Raw genomic sequence first — 16,982 nt, 5'->3', positions numbered from 1 at the left:
GTTCAAGCTCCTGTTAACACTGTTACAAGATGTTCTGCACGCAGTGATGCCTTTAGTCAGATGCTGGTTAGACCAAAAACAATGACTCACCACAGCAAATTAAAATGTGGCTCACACCTATTTGAGTTCTTGCATTTTTTTTTTTTTTTAGCTCTATCTGGAGGAAGTTTGTGAAGTAGAAAAAGTGTGCAGCTTCTTTTCTTTTTAACATTTTCAACTTCCTGGGGTAAATGTTAACTTAATTAGTTTGTTAGGAACAATGCCTGTTAATCAGTGGGTAAACTGTAAATGTGCTAATGCTTGTTTTTAAATGAGTTTGGGTTAATTTTAATAGAGGGATGCTAAAAAAACAATTCCAATTAAACAGACGTCTGACAAAAACAGGAAGATGACTACTTAAAGTATGAGTACAAGAATTCATGAACCTAAGATGCCTTTTTTTCTGCATTCTAACTAATAATGGATGCAACAGAGAGCAGCAACTCTAGGTGATTATTTCTGTAGTGCTTATAAGAATTTGGCAGCTTAAGTGTGTCACGAGAGTAGAGCGGAAATGCCTGTGCTGCAGTACATGATGTGCCCTATTGGATACCTGTGATAGAAGCTGGCTGGGCTGCAGCTGGCAACAAGAGGCGGAGACCAAATGACTGCTCTCAGTACTGGCAACAAAACAGGCAGCTGCTGGAGCGGTGGGAGGGTTGGCCTCGTCTTCGAAAGAAGCCAGGGTATGATTATCACAGGGCAAAATCGGGCCACAAAGTGCTGTTAACAAGACCGGCTAACTAACACTTGATGCTTATTAACCACTGCCCAGCCATCTTCTAACACAGGTATCCAGTAGAGCCCATCGTGTGCTGCAGTTTCAACTCAAACAATGAGGAAGATATTGGTTTTCATCTTCTGTTTTATTGTTTACATTTGTATTAAAATTCTTAAATGGTGCTGTAGGGATACAGTAATGTGCAAAAGTCTTGAGCCTTTTCTGTGCTCATTCTGGAGGACCATTTGTATTTTCCATTACTGGTGTTTGACCTCCAACAGGTGTCTAGTAAAAATTAGACGTGGGAATCACCAGACACCCTATGATCCAATCCAAGTTTCATACAATAATATAAAATTATCTTACTTCAGTTATTTTTTTAGCTACTTACTTTTTAATGCAAAATGTTTTTACACAGCTAGTAAAAATGTTCTTTTTAATACATATCAAAATGTATGCAGGACTCCTAAGCTAAGAATTCTGTAGTTGTTTCAGATATATCCATCAATTCATCTGTCTTTTTCAAATGATCCAATTCATTGTTGTGAGGGCGCTGGTGCCTATCACAGCTGTCATTGCATGAGAGGCAGAGTACACCCTGAGCAGGTCGCCAGTCTCTATGTGTCAGAGACAAACAACCATTCCCACTCATATCCACACCTATTCCCAATTAAGAATCACTAGTTAACCTAACATTAACCTTCATTCATGCATGTAGTGGATGAGGTTATGCCGAGGTTTGGTCTCACAGAGGAGGCTACTAGGCATAAGGTGAGATGGAGGCAGATGATCCACTGTAGAAACCCCCAAAGGGAGCAGCAAAAAGAATAAGAAATAGCAGTTAACCTATTGTGCATTTCTTTAGACTGTGGGAGGAAGCTGGAGTACCCATAGAGCACCCACGCGAGCAAAGAGAGAACACGCAACCTCCACACAGAAGGGCCCCAGCTGGCCGGTCTTGCTGTGAGGCAACAGTGCTCAAAGCACTATTTAAATGCAATTCACTGAATTTAATTAAAATGGCCTCAAGGTTAATTTTAACAGATTCTAGGTGTCTTTTCTGAGCTGCGATGATATTATCTAATCCAACTGTAAACACCACAAGCATCTGCTCCGGGAAAACATTTTCACTTCTAAAAAATAGCCATAAAATATTCAGTCTCCTCTGATACCACAAGCAGTATGGCAACCTAGCGTGAATCAAGCTGTGCCAGTCAGTAATGATCCAATCCAAAAATCACTGTGTTACTGAGACTATAAAACTTAAAAGAAGCAAGGAGTGTATGTATGTGTATGTAACTTGGCTCTAACTTTACAGATTACCTTATCTACTTTTCTACTGTGCTGTGACTTCCTACAGGTGCCAGACTTCCTTTGACTAGGCAGGAAATCTGCTGCAGTCAGGTGTAAGTGATACGTGCAGACAGCAACAGTGATAGCCATAGTAAATCAGACACGACCGGACACACTTTCCAGGTGAGAAAAACGCCTTGAAATGCAATACGTCACATGGCTCCACTGTTCTTGTATACTGCCGCGTAGCTGTCAGCTGGGAAACTGTTGCTTTTGTGATTTATTCCACATCCTGTATATTAGCGCAAAATGATGCCTTGAGGAAGACGCCTTAGCTCTTTGATGTTGCAGAGGATGATGCCAGAATGTAATTCACAGATGTCTTAAAGACAATCGCTTTTTCGTCTCACATGCACTGAGATATTTTCTGCTATCACACCAGAAAAAAACACAATGCTAAACTGTCCAGAACTGAACAGTTACTGCATTAACAGGCAGTCTATACAATGCTTAATGTTCAGATATTATAAAGGGGCAGACCTTCAAAAGCATCTTAGCCTACATTTAGTTTAAATACATAAAGCAGCACCAATGAAAAGCTGGGATACTTCAAATGATGTGATACTGCCTCAAAGCTGTAAAATATCAAGCCATGACTTAATTACGTCAAGCATCTATGGTTCACTGAATCCATAATGCCCTGCGGCACAGCCTAGACATGACTTGGCCATCACAATGCATTACCTAACACAGGACATGTGATTAGGCGTGACATTATAAAGTGTGATGCTGTGATGCACGCTGTTGGCAGGGGGAGGCATATGGTTCAGCGGGACACCTGAGTCACATCAGTGGGCTGGATGTGGGTTCTCTGCAGGGAAGCGCTGGGAATGTCTGCCACAGAGAGAGGAGGGAGACAGAGTACGGTGATGAAAGCTTGGGACAATGCAGTTATGGAGAGGCACGGTGGATCAAATCCTTAGAGAGTGGGAGCAAGTCACATTGAAGATTGCCACAATGATTTCGTATTGAAATAAAGTCATAAATAGGTCATTTGTTGATGCTATAAAAACTCTGCTGTTTAAGCTTATTTAAGTGAATGCATGTGTGGCCTCAGAGGTAGCTGGGGGGCTAAATGGGACAGGCTTACTTAACCAGCTTGTTCTACTAACATAATAACTCTGGCAGTATTAGATATCAAAATTAAACAAGTCATATAGCCCAACAATTCAACACACCAGGATTTACTAAACACCGGAAGGTTAATATATAAGGTTCAATATGGCTTATTTATACACAGTTTATAGTCTTTTAAAAACACACTATACCAAATCAGTTTCAAGTGTATTCGAAATCAGCTAATCTTGGTCTGGTGACATCTTGAAATGTATTATTATGTTTTATCGAACCAACAGTCCCCAAACTGAGGTGATTCAATTGAAATTACATGACATCATATACAACATCACGGATGACATCATATACAACAAGGTGGCAGATTCAAGAGCAGCAAAAAGAAAAAAAACCCCCAAAAACCAAACCATCTGACGCTGGCTACAAGCACATCAATCCCCATAGACTCGTATGTTAAAATGCAGTGGACTCCAACTTTATACTAGAAATAAACATGTTTTCAGCCTGTATTAAAAAAATGTCTTGGTCATGACAACTGTATGAAGGGAGGGGGATTTTTATCAAACGTACTTAAGACTTACAAGGTAGTGCCAAATAGGTCACTCCCTGTTCGGCTTCACCTTTGCTAATTCAAGTCACTGAACTATACTCTATCATTTTTATGTTGCTGGTGCTTTTTTGGAGTATCTTTAATGCAATTACTATGTAGTTATCATCAGCCCAACTAAGAATTCTGCAGTCACTGTTTTGAGTGAATCTCTTATTTAGGACTTTCACTCGTTTTACTCAAACAGGATTACCTACTTCCAAGAAAAAGTACATAAATAGGTAAAAAATAAATAAAAATAAAAGCCTAATGAGAAAAAAAGGTAAAGTCTTCCAAACAGGAAATCCAAAACCATGAGTGACGTCACAGTGGGGATGTCTTGTGTTGTCTGTGGCTTGTGTTACACTGGTCTGACCCACCTTATTGGTGTACTCGTAATATTTAAAAACAGCAGCTTTAGACAAAAAAAGAACAACATTAATAGTACTAGAAATAAGCAGCTGTTCTTTCATAATGTTCACACACGCTTCTTTTTAGAGCTGTAATTTCTTATTAATCACACATAAGGTTTACACAGCTAGTCACAGCGCATTATAAGTGGGCACTGCGAGGCAGTGAAGCAAGTACATCATCACGGGATTGGCTCTCTTAGGAGTACTTGAACGAGATTCTCAGTCAGTGCCAAGAGTCAGTGACATCATGATCTATTTCTGGCTGTCAAGTGGAACATTTTGAAGCTAAAAAGGTATCCATTAATGGGGACCAGCTGCATGGTCAGAAACACCAGCCTATACCAGTGACCCCACCGAAAAGTCAAGTGCAGCTGCCAAATACCAGAAGAATCAAATTATTACACTTATTTTCTAACATGTCTTCAGGAAATTGTGGTAACTGCGACAGATGAATGAATACTGGTTCGATTCCTCCTCAGTCAGCCTACTCTGCAGTAATTAAATAACTATATGTCAGGATGAAACCAACTGATTTATACTTTTACCATCTGCAAATGACAAGTGTATATTTTTCAGTGCTCGAGTCAAAATAAACAAATTTAGTGGCTTTTGGAGGGAGGATTACATTTTCAGGTCGGCACAGCAAGTACTGGTCATAACCTCATTTCACTCTGCTCACTTAAGTGGCTCTCAAGGGACCAGTTCTCTAATTCATTCAGGCAGAGCCTGCAAGAAGAACAAGTGTGTGTTCTGGGAGTGTGCATGTGCGTATGTAGAGTAAGATTTAAGTATTTCTGTATTTCCAGCTCCAGGATCTGAGTCATGCCCAAGTTCTCCCCACAGTGATGCAAACTCTATCGCAGATCCTCCTTTCTATTCCACCTACACACAAAAAAAGCTTCAACACGCACTTCTGCTCACCGGAGAAGATGACGTCAGAATGTTTGGAGTGTGTCTGCCCACGCACGTCTTTTCCTAAGTGCGAATGATTCACTTTTAAAGGTTTATGGGGATTTTTTTTAAAGAAAAGAGATTATTCAATATATGTCACTATTTCAATGTTTACTTAAAAGTGAAATGACAGCCACAGTTTGCCTTTTTCTTTTAGAAGCCTAAGACATCTGCAGCGACTATATAATAAATTCAGTATTAATTTATAATACAAACTTTCTTTTAGCTTTACACCTTTATTTTTTATTGTATTTATTTATATATAAGGAACCCCATTAGCTTCCACAGTAGTGGTTGCTAGTCTTCCTGGGGCCCTCAAGTATAATCTAATAAAGTAGATGGAAAAATGTCCACATGATTTGGCTCTTACATCCACAGTTATGTTTTACAATTATAAAAATATAAGCACGCAAATATCAAGAACATTGAAGCACAATACACAAGAATCAAAAACAGGTCACAACCTTGTCCTCTTACAATATTTACAATAATTAAAAACTGTGTAAATAGGCTTTTAAGTGTTTTTTAAATTAGGAATTGCATACGGCAGTTTTTCAAAAATTTGCTTTTGGCTCGAGGAATTACTAAATTGCAGTTTGTTAAAAATCGTGTAGCATAATTGTGTATTTCATCTGGATACTGCAGCTGAGCAGAGAAAAAAATGTGATGTGTTTAACAGTATTGCTTTCTTTATAAATAAAAGTAAGCCATAGTATAATTTGGCTTGTACAAGAAGAGATTTACCTGAGATAAATGGCAGATCGTTCGTGAAAACTGAATAGAGAAGTGGACCGTGGCAGCTGCCTTGGAGTAAACCACAGTTCACGTCGCAGCCATCTGAGAAATAACCGTTATAATAAACCTTTTGCCTTCTTTCAGATGAATAACTTTTCATCCAGCACAGAGCAGCTGGTGAAATTCCATAAAACTTTAGTTTATCAATCAAAAGGTCATGATTTATTAAATTGAATGCAGCACTACAGTCCAGGAATACCACCCCAACCACTTTCCCATCATCTAGATCTTTATACCAGTTATCTGTCATATGAACAAACAAATGAACGAATGAATGAATAGATGATATTCTGTTAAATAATGTTAAATTTGTTCATAAACAATTCTCTCCATAACTTTACTTTAGGGAGGAAACTAATAGGTTTACTATTGACACCACTAAAAACAGCATTCTTATTTTTTGGAATTGGAATTATTTTCGATTCTTTCCACTGTAATGGAAATAAGCTGCATACCAAACATCGATTAAATACATGTCATATAGGAAGAAAAGTTAGCAAACTTGGCTGCAACTTTGAGCAGTTTACCGTCTATGTTATCAAAACCTGAGGATGTATCATCAGGAAGTGATATTAATAATCGCTCCACCATCTCAAAATTCACTGCCTCAAACTTAAATTGGCATTGCTCAGTATTCATAATAGCATCCTATATAAGACAGAGTCATAGGGTATGCAGTTTGCATGCCATATTGTCATTAATATACAGAGTTACGCCCCCTCCAAATCTGTTTCTGTCTTTCCTATACAATTTATAACCATTCGTTCCATTCATTTGAAATTCATTATTGTCAAAGGCAGAGTCTAAATGTGTGTGAAATAGCCAGCACACTTATACAGTTTGTTGACAGCAATCAAATTTCCCGAGCCTTATATTTAAGGCTACAAATATTTACATGAGCTACTGAAAAATCTTTTCCAGAAAATCCGGGAGTAAGTATAGAGTCTGCCATTTACAAACTGATGAATCATAACAGCTAGAAATGACAAAATCACTGAAAGTCTAAGTGTTAAATCCAGCGTTCTGGGACCTCGGTTTAACATTCAATTTAACATTTTCAGGACAGCAATATCACCTCTGTCTCTGGCCGCTCTCAGCTGTGGTAACAGTTCTTTTCTCTTCTTCCTGATGGATGAAACACCTTCATTGATGTAAAGACTGGTACCTTTCAGCTTTCTGGCAGATAAAAGGATTAATTGTCTATCTTTAAATTTTTGTAATCTGACCACAATCTGCCTGGCTCGTCCATTCTCCTTGCGTGGGCTGACTCTGTGAGCGCGTTCAGTTTGAATGCTGTCACTGTCCAGGCCCAGCTTCTTCTTCAGCATGTGTTGGACTTTATCCTCCAATGCTTCCCGAGTTTCTGCTTTTTCGTCTATTAATCCATCCACCACGATGTTATTCCTCCTCGATTGGTTTTCTAAATAATCCATCTTGGTTGTTAGCTCTTTGGTTTCCTCACGTATGCTGCTGACCGCTGATTCAAACTCTTTCAGTTTGCTTTTAATACTCTTCTCTTTGGTTTGCAGCTCACCAACAACACCATCCGTGAATTGCAAGCTAGATTTAAGATCCTGTACATCCTTCAGAACAAACCTTCAGCCTTTTGTTAGTTCCATCTATGATTAATTGGAGAAATGACTTGAAGTTATCTTGCTGTTGATGAATCTGATCTTTGTAAAACTCCCATTGCTGTTCCAGCATAGCATTTAGTGCTAACACTGACATAGCTGTCATGCTCTACCAGTAGCACCTTAGCGGCCTTCGGGGGGATATTTGTAAGATTGTTTTGCCTCCCCTACCAGTGAAGATCTCTGTTTCAATTCCAAATTGTGACACCAAAATGTCCAATCTTAAAACACTAATTAAAATGTAAAAAAACCCAACCCAATCACTAAATAAAATGCTATGACGGACAAATCTGCCAGTCGACGAACTGTAGAGACATCTGATTTGTCCAAAAGTCATTTTATTCATTTAAGTGCAGAAACACTGAAAATGAATACTTTACAGTCACCAACTAAAAGCAGCAGCTTAGCAACACCAAATATTTTATTCTACAACTGGGTCTGTCATGGTTGAGTAATTACGTCCCTTCTCTAGACTCCTTTTAATAATTCTGCAGGCAGCCTGAAAGAGTGCTGCTGTGGTGTTCTCCCTTTTCCACTAATAAGTGCTCCTTTAGCTTACATCAAACAGTCAACACTGGAGATTTTATCACTGCCAAGGAACGAGCTATTTTGTGGGGCGCTGGAAGAATTTAACCTAAAAGCTCTTGGTCTAACATGGTGAAAGCTAACAGTAATATACATGTGGTCTCACCATACAGTGATAAAGAGCTAATCAAACATTTTTATTTCTTGGCAAGTTTAGAGACGCACCAACTTGTTTTTTTTTTTGTTTTTTTTACTTTTTAAATTTATTTATTTTTCAGAGTGTGATTATTTAAAACTCTGGCCAGCTGATTACAAATTCCAATTCTATAACTGAGCGTACACACTTTTTTGACCAATTCATTTTACATAATTACACAAAATGACATAGCATTTTCTCCATTTCTACACTTGGGTAGGTCTTCTACTGCCCTTAATAAAATTAACTGAGAGCGGTTTTTTTTTTCATAAATCCAAACAAAAATGACCTGCAGTATACTCCACTATTCATTTCCAAGACTTTAGAACCAATTAAGTCTAATTTATTGCCAAAAGTATGGTATAGTATAGAATATCTATCTTTTTAATGAACAAAGCAAAATTATGTCTGGGGTGAGTGAGGCCAGTATAAGCAAGTAAGAAAAAGTAGAAACCAGCGCTGTGTGGCAACTCAAAAAGTTAATCTTGACTTTTAAAATTATAGCTAATCAGTCAACCCAAAAGGAACTTAACCTGCAAGCAGCTGCTGTTTCCTTGTTCATCTGATCTACTGTTCCTGGAGCTCCATGACTTTACAGCACACTGGCACCACACTGCGTTGTTCATTAGAGAGATAATTACATCTGCAGGAGATCCTTCTGCACCGTCTTGTCACCTTGGTGTATCTGATCAGAACCCCTAGCCTCACCTTACTTCCTCTGTTTCCCCTGCCAAGCCACTAGACCAGAATCTAGTGCTTGGCATTGGCCCGAGCAGTGATGATTCATCCAGAGGGCTAGAACTGTCTACTTAATCACACCCTAACCTTTCAAGGGTATTGATCAACTCTCTGAACTCTGCTATTAGAAACAGTGTAAGGTGCATCGCGCATGTGCGAAGGAGTTTAAAGGGGAAAAGAAGAGGAGAGGGAAAAAGAGGCTTTGGAGGTAAATTGTGCAGAAAAATGAGGAGGGCTTAGTTTTTCTGAAGACTGGAAAATACTAAGGACATCAATAAAGTAACGGCCACATTTTGCAGCATTATATAACTGTACATGCATATTTATGCTGTATATAATGTAGGTATTATAATGTGTTCTGAAGTTGGTCAACTTAAGGCAGGCTGTTACTGCTGGTAGATGCCTGTGTTGCCCACGCTTTCCTGTTCTCGCAGTCTCCTCCTCTCTTCCTGCCATGCATCATCTGCAGATCTACCCTGCAGGCAGCATGAACTGGGGCACAAACAATAACAGTAATCATGGAAAATCATGTGCTGCACTGGCGGTAGAGACCAGCTGACTGGCTGACTGCTGGAGCCAAGAGGGCCTCCCGTACATGCAAGAGAGACAGGGCGGGGGCGGACGTAGGGGAAGTCGTGAGCAGGAGTAAAAATTGAAAGTAAAGGAGAGAAAGGTTCTCCCACATCCACTCTCAAGCTTAGTCATCTTCATTTCAGCACTTTTCACACAGCTTCTCCGTCTCCCACCCTAATGCCTGACTCCCAACGCCTTCCCTCTTTATTCAACATTCACCCCCACGAAGTTCCAAAGAGTGGTACGATCCATCATTACAAACAGTCATTTAGGGAAAATGGGTGAAGTTTTAATAGGGATGCTCTTGTGGTGACACACTATGTCATCCATGGATATAATTATCTAGTACACAATATGACAGCATAATATAATTCAGTATATAACATAATAAACACTAAGAAACATCAGAGATGTATGTCACCTTTAGATAAATACACAATAGCCTGAAATTACTGTCTGAAATCAAAGCATATTTTCACGCTCAGTCATTATTTTATACAAGAGATACAAGCAACACACAGCATATTCTCCTGAAAGCAGTATGTTAGCCATGAATGAACAAGCCATGGATCAATAGACACCTACCCATACAAAAATTTAGCCAGGTCCTAGCTTTCATTTCAGATCAGCTGGTATCTAATTACTGTTTTGTTGGCCAGAAGCAGAATCAACATCTGTTATCAGTTTGGAGAGTCGAAACAATGAGATTTAAACAACCGCAGTGTCTGATATCAAAAATTAGGATGTAATGTTTACACAATAAAAATACTGGCACCAAAATATATGAGAACCAAATGTAGCAAATATCGTTTTTATTGATGACTAGTGAACTGAATTAACTCAGCTTAGAGACTGTTTAGATGATATAAAAGTTGTTATTTTTGAGCCTAGAAAGCAAACTCATGCCTAAAGACACATAAATGGGGTACTGCTATTTTAGCAACACCCTATTTATCTCACTCTCACTTTTCCATTCTTTTAAGGAGGAGTCCAAACCCTGAACATCCAGGGTTTGGACATTGAAACGGTGGAGGAGTACAAATACCTGGGTGTTCACCTCAATAACAAACTGGACTGGTCCACAAACACAAATGCACTTTACAAAAAGGGTCTAGGTCGTCTCCACCTGCTACGGCAGCTGAGATCCTTTGGGGTGAACGGGACACTCCTAAGGACATTTTACGACACTGTGGTGGCGTCTGCTATTTTCTATGCTGTGGTCTGCTGGAGTGGTGGAATGGCAGAGAGGGACAGGGGGAAACTCAACAAACTGGTCAGGAGGTCAGCTCTGTCCTGGACTGTCCGCTGAAGTCCATCGAGCAGGTTGGGGAGGAGAGGATGTTGTCTAAGCTAACATCCATCATGGACAACACCTCCCACCCCCTGCATGAGACTGTATGAACACTTAGCAGCTCGTTCAGCAGTACACTTTTACATCCACAGTGTAGGAAGGAGCGCTACCGCAGGTCATTCTTACCAGCAGCTGTCAGAATCTATAATGCAGCTTAACATTCTTTTGGTCATCTTACTCACCAGCTTGTTTGTTTACTGTACATTTTATACATAGCTCTGTAGATTTCATACATAACCCTGTACATTTTATACATATCTCCGTACAATTTTTTTTAATTTTTCTATACATATTATGTACATTGTTATCTGTATACACCTGTATATACGAACTTCGGTTGCTTATGTTTATAGGACCACCCTGTGTCTGTGTTTTCCCTTGTTGTAAGAGCTCTGTAACACCGAAATTTCTCATCCGTGGGATAATAAAGGTTTATTCTATTCTATTCTATTCTGTTCTGTTCTGTTCTGTTCTAGCAATGGCAATAGTAAGGCAGGTCTCCCATTGCCAACACTAAAAGAGGCTGGCGAAGGAGCCATTGGTGTTAATTAAAGCTCACTGGGGTGAGGAGCATTTTAAAACATGCAGGGTTACAACTGAAGAAACTTTTCTAACGTTAACTACGTACATTTCGGTGTCTGAATTCAACCAGAGAGTGAAGTGCAAAAGTTAAAAAAAAAGAAAAAGAGACAATCACAAAACACAGATTTCCAAAAATGACATGAACCACAGTCTGTGACTTCTACAACATCCAGCCTCCCAACATGAGCTCTGTAGGCCCGTAAACCACGACTGTAATCTCTCCATGGCCAATAATACTGCTAATGGTCCGTCAAGGTGCCTATGCCAAAGGACACTTCATGTGTAATGGTGAGATGCAGGTGGCTTGTAACAAAATGGCTTTATTTGATGGTGCGGGATTAGAATGCACTGATCCTTCAGATATAGTCTCATCATATATTTCACTGGCATTAAAAAATATTGCATGTCTCTTCATATTTATGTCTTAAAACAGCATCACGTCATGTGATTTCTTCCCCTTCCCTACATCTTAAACTCAGCAGGTTACTTTATTCTTTTTTTCTCATCGTTGACTGTGAAAGAAATTTATTTACAATACTGCTTAGCTTTAAACATCATTTTTTTTCTGTCTTCAGAATATCTCTGCGACTAGACATCTGTATAACTACAACTCAGATCTGTATTTGCAGAAATCTAGACCCTGGTGCTATTGAAGAGGATTAGCAGGATTGGAAGCTGCTAGGAGAGCATTAGCAGCAGCAGCAGCAACAACAGCAGACTTCATGAGACCATGTTTGGCAAAAGTAAATAAACAGCATGGGAAGAAGGCTTCCGCAGCCCCTCAGGGTCCTTCCAGTACAGTAACGCACAGCTGAGCGCTCCAGAGAAAGCTGCCTGTCTGCCAGTTTCCCTGCATGTGTCACAATACAGGCACTGTTGGGGGATGGAGAAGGCTCACATGTGGATGGTGTTACAGGCTTTGAGTTGTCTGAACACTTTTCTTTTGAACTGTTTATTCAGAATTGGTGTAGAATATTTCTGTTTCCAAGAGGCTCCAGATTCAACACAGAGTAATGCAAAATGTGGACCTATATGAGGCTTTTCACATGACACCAGTGCTCCCCATTTACTACAGAGGCTTATAGTTAGAGGCAAGAACAAAGTGCTAACTGCAAGCAGAGTAACACATCAACAACAGGAAAGTAGCTGAGGTTAAACCCATTCCTTTATTTGTTGAAAATGATCTGCCATGCTTTAAAAGCATTCATACTTTAATTGTATGATGCAGAGATCAGTGAGGATATTATATGAAATGTTTGTGTTTGCTCCAAACACTGTCACTTATTCAATAAACCGTCAAATGCACCGCTTCCTGTCGACCTTCAGTCCAGTAAGTAAGGATGTTCTGAAACAACTATTAGACTGTTATTCAATTCACATATTTCTCTTGGTGAACACAATGTATTTAATATTAGAGCCCAACTTATGTGTGATATTAGCTATTTGCTGATATAATGGTTTCAGCAAACAAAACAAAAAACAATTATTTTTTAAAATCCATTCGCATATTATCATATTAACCAGCTTTGAGCAAGTATTTGGCAACAGTGGGAAGGAAAAACTCCCTTTTAACAGGAAGAAACATCTGGCAGAACCAGAGTCATGGAGGGGCAATCATCTGCTGCGACCGATTAGGGGTGATGGGAGGAAGACAGGATCATTTATTCAGCATTCCACATTCAACTTCTTGAATGTTACCAGTACACCATGTGGGCACCTGCAGTTCACTTCAATTAACTGTACTTGCCAATTTGAATGCATTTATTCACCAAAGCAAGTATAAGTATGGAAGGATGTGAGGAATTGAAGCATATTCAAAATGAGAATCAACAGTCAGTTCAGTGGTTATTATAGGAGAATGACTTACAAGGTTTCTTTGAACTTAATACAATGTTTAGAGTTCTCTTTTGTAATTACTGTGAACAAGGGAGCCTTCTGCACATACAAGAGCTTTCCAGTAGTTGACTAGACAGAATATTTCTCTTTGATTTTTCTTGTTTAGAATTAAAAAAATAATATTTTTTTTAAGCATTTGCCTAAATAAGACACTTAGGGGAGAGGCCTCTCTGCAGAAAAGGATGTCACGCAGCACTGAGTACATGACAAACAAATAATGGTTGTCTCTGTTATTTCACTGTGATATAACAAAATAGGCTGATGAAATCTAGAATGGACAGACAAGGGACAGTGGGCGAGGAGGGGTGGGGAGGCATATCAGGGAAGGGCCAGGGGTACTGACGCATTTTTATGCATGTAAGCGGGGATGTGTTGCTGGAAGCGTCAGGGACGGCAAATGTCACTCCGATGAGTCGGAAGTGTCGTGACGAGCAGCGGAGCCGTGACCTCGGATGGAGAGAGAGAGTTGAAAAACAGAGGAGAAGAGGGAGATGCGAGGCAAAGTGCAACACAATAAAAAAAGGCAGCCACAGCAGAAACAGAGAGAGAAGGAACAGAGGGAAAGAAGAACAAGAGGAAGCAAGTTTGTGGTGGGCCAGCATCTAATCCTGCCAGCGCTCTGGGCTTCAGGAACAGAGGAGTGATATCAGTAAAGACACATTCACAGCCTGCCTATCGCTTAAATGAGGCCACTTTTGCCCCCCCCAACAAAAAAAAACTGTTTCTCTTCTCATTCATCATCTCCTTAGCAATCACACACACAAAATGGAGAAAGACCTGGAAGCTATCTATTGCCCTCTTTTAAGAATCCCACTACATGGTTATCTGAGCATTGTTCTGCACTACCGGCCCCCAAAATGACATCTTTATTAAAGACGTCTCATTATAAAAGAAGTGTCAGATGCAGTAAAATCATTTCAGTCTAATCAAGAGCAAAGACATCCTTAATAAAGGTGATGGCTGCTTCTTAGAAATAAGCTCATTTTTATTGCTCAAAAAGCCAGAAGCAGCAAGCACAACTCTTATCAGCTGCATATTAAACAGAAGCACAACAGGGCACCTCTTTCCTTCACCAAATGCTTCTGTATAATTGCCAAGGTCTAACAAACCTCTTCGTGAACCATTACAGTAATGCTGATATCATGCAGCCCAATAAGACACCATCAACATAATTAATAGAATCGTTTGTGCCAGGACATTGCTAGGAAGATCCCAATGATATTCGAATTAATCCAGATGCCAGGAAGAGCACCAGGACAGTATGTCAGCTCTGTCATTACACAGTGACAACCCATACATCATTGTAGCGCTTTACTGCCGGTGGACATCAGCAAAACTGTCTGATAATTGAAATGTTATTTCACTTTGGCAACCTTGGATGCCTTCTCTGGAGAAAATTGTGAGTATGTTTGGATGGAGAAGGAATATAAGACTGCCTAAAGACATGCACTCAAATATGGGACGAGAGGTAGGTTTGCTGCCTTTTGTTGTTATTCTATTTAGTGTGTGTAGGCTGTCTTAGAAGCTAAAAAAACCCCCCAAAAACATCTATGAACAGAATTTGTTAGTGCCTAACTTTTGCTTTTTTTGTCTGTCTGGTTCTCTCGACTGTGTATTTTGTCCACCGTGTAACTTCTGAGGTGGATAAAAGCCCTGAGGCTAAAACACGAGCTGGAAGACCACATAACCCCGAGTTCAAACCTGCATTCTGAGATGAATTCAAGATCAAATATAGCAAAAGCCGACTCTGGTAAAAAGCAGGTTTTCACCACCTCGGGACACACGGTCCACAGATCTGAATCAGAAAAGGTGAAAATGGGTTAATTCAAATTATTCTGAAGGCCAAGGGGCAAGAAGTAAAAAAAGAAAAAAAAAAATTCTGGCACCTCCTGCGAACAAAGTCCTCTTTACCGACAAGCCCTCAGAGTCTCTTAGTCTTAGAGTGGGAAAGGCATGTGACTAGAATTACTGACACAGTTTTAGCTAATCTCCACTTACTGCAGGAATCATTACATAAGGGCTTCTATGTATGCCTTGCTCAAAGATCCTCACAAATGTGTTTGGATGATTTGTTTTCAAACAAGACAGGTAGCCATTGTCATATAACCCACACAGGCGAATGCACACTGAATGTTCGGTTATGCCTGAAATTTTAAATGATCTCAAACATGCTGATGCAATCAAAGACATTTAGGTTGGTCTGTAACCAGTGAGCATAAGAGCACAGTAGCACCCATTAATATGCAATTTGTTGTACACTCTCAAGTACTTACAAAATTATCTACATGTAAAAGAAACTGGTGTTGTAATTGGAGCCTACTTGTAGTTACAGGAAGCAACAAATACACTAAATTCATTCTCTTAAAATTGATAAGCTCTCTGTGTTGAGTTCATTTAAAATTACAAATTTATTTGTGGTTGGTGAGAGTCGCTAAACTGGAAAAATATATGGTACTCCAAGACACAGTACTAGTGCCTTGTTCATTTAAGCATAATGAAGCGCTGCTCTGCAAATTAAAAGATAATTATCTCGTCTGAATAATAAACAGTGCTGGGGAGGCATTTTTTTTTTTTTTTTACAATTTGTGAGGCAAATAAAAAGCAATACAGCCACACTCTACATTCATGTAAAAAACAAGTTTTCACAGTGCTGTAAAATCTAAGTATACCCTTACTGATACTATAGGAATTAAGACAGTAAGTAGCAGCCAGGTGCTGCTAATCAAATGTACTTAATTAACTGATCATCAACAAGTTTGACTACTCAAAGTCCACATCTCAACCCAACGGAAATGTTGTGGCAGGACCTCAAAAGAGCTGTCCATAAATGGATGACAACAAACTTTAATAAAGTAAAGCAACACCGTTCAGAAGAGTGGGTGAAAATCCCTCCGTAAACAACGTGAAACACTGAGAAAGCCATACAGAAAATGACGTTATGGGAGGATTGTTATTGCTGCTAAAGGTGATTCTACAAGCTATTGAACTATGAGGTGTACTTCATTTTTCACACGACTGTATGCAACAGGTGCCCAACATCACATGAAAAACGATAATAGTGGTTAATTTTTAGAGAGGGTGAAGTTTGATTTATGTCGGGAATGACTACGTATGTGCAAAATGTCTGATGAAATGACAAATGTTCGAAAGGCAGTACTGTCGTCAAGACTTGGTTCCAAAACCAGTTTCAGCTGAGACGTACTTTTTATTTGCATAATCCAGTGGAAGTGCATGTCTCAGCATGTTACCTCTATCAATCATGAGAGTTGGACTTTTGCATGCTTTTTTCTCCACACTGTTTACAAAGTCGGAGATAAGACATTGATCTGATGGTTAAAAAACAGCTTAGGCATACATTTAGATTAGCATCCACGCCTCTCTGTGACAATGAAGAAAACAAGAAGGAAAGAAACAAGATGCAGGTAGGAGACCTTTGCTTTCTTGTGAAAGGGTCCATTTTAACCCAAGTAATTGTTCATAAAACTAACTAAGGTTTTGTATTTGACTTGCCTTACAATAATAAAGCCCAAGTCATTGGCAATCAGCCTTTTCTATTGT

At 39.4% G+C, this 16,982-nt stretch overlaps 1 protein-coding gene across 2 annotated transcripts in view; it reads right to left on the bottom strand.

The window, feature by feature from the left end:
• LOC120434080 (liprin-alpha-2-like) overlaps positions 1 to 16,982 on the bottom strand; it is a 64,933-nt gene that overhangs the window by 36,446 nt on the left and 11,505 nt on the right. The window lies entirely within an intron of this gene.

This window comes from Oreochromis aureus, linkage group 17 (assembly GCF_013358895.1).
Source record: "Oreochromis aureus strain Israel breed Guangdong linkage group 17, ZZ_aureus, whole genome shotgun sequence".
Taxonomy (NCBI): Eukaryota; Metazoa; Chordata; class Actinopteri; order Cichliformes; family Cichlidae; genus Oreochromis; species Oreochromis aureus.
The sequence above is the reverse complement of the archived record's forward strand: the minus strand, read 5'-3'. Positions and strand labels throughout refer to the sequence as shown.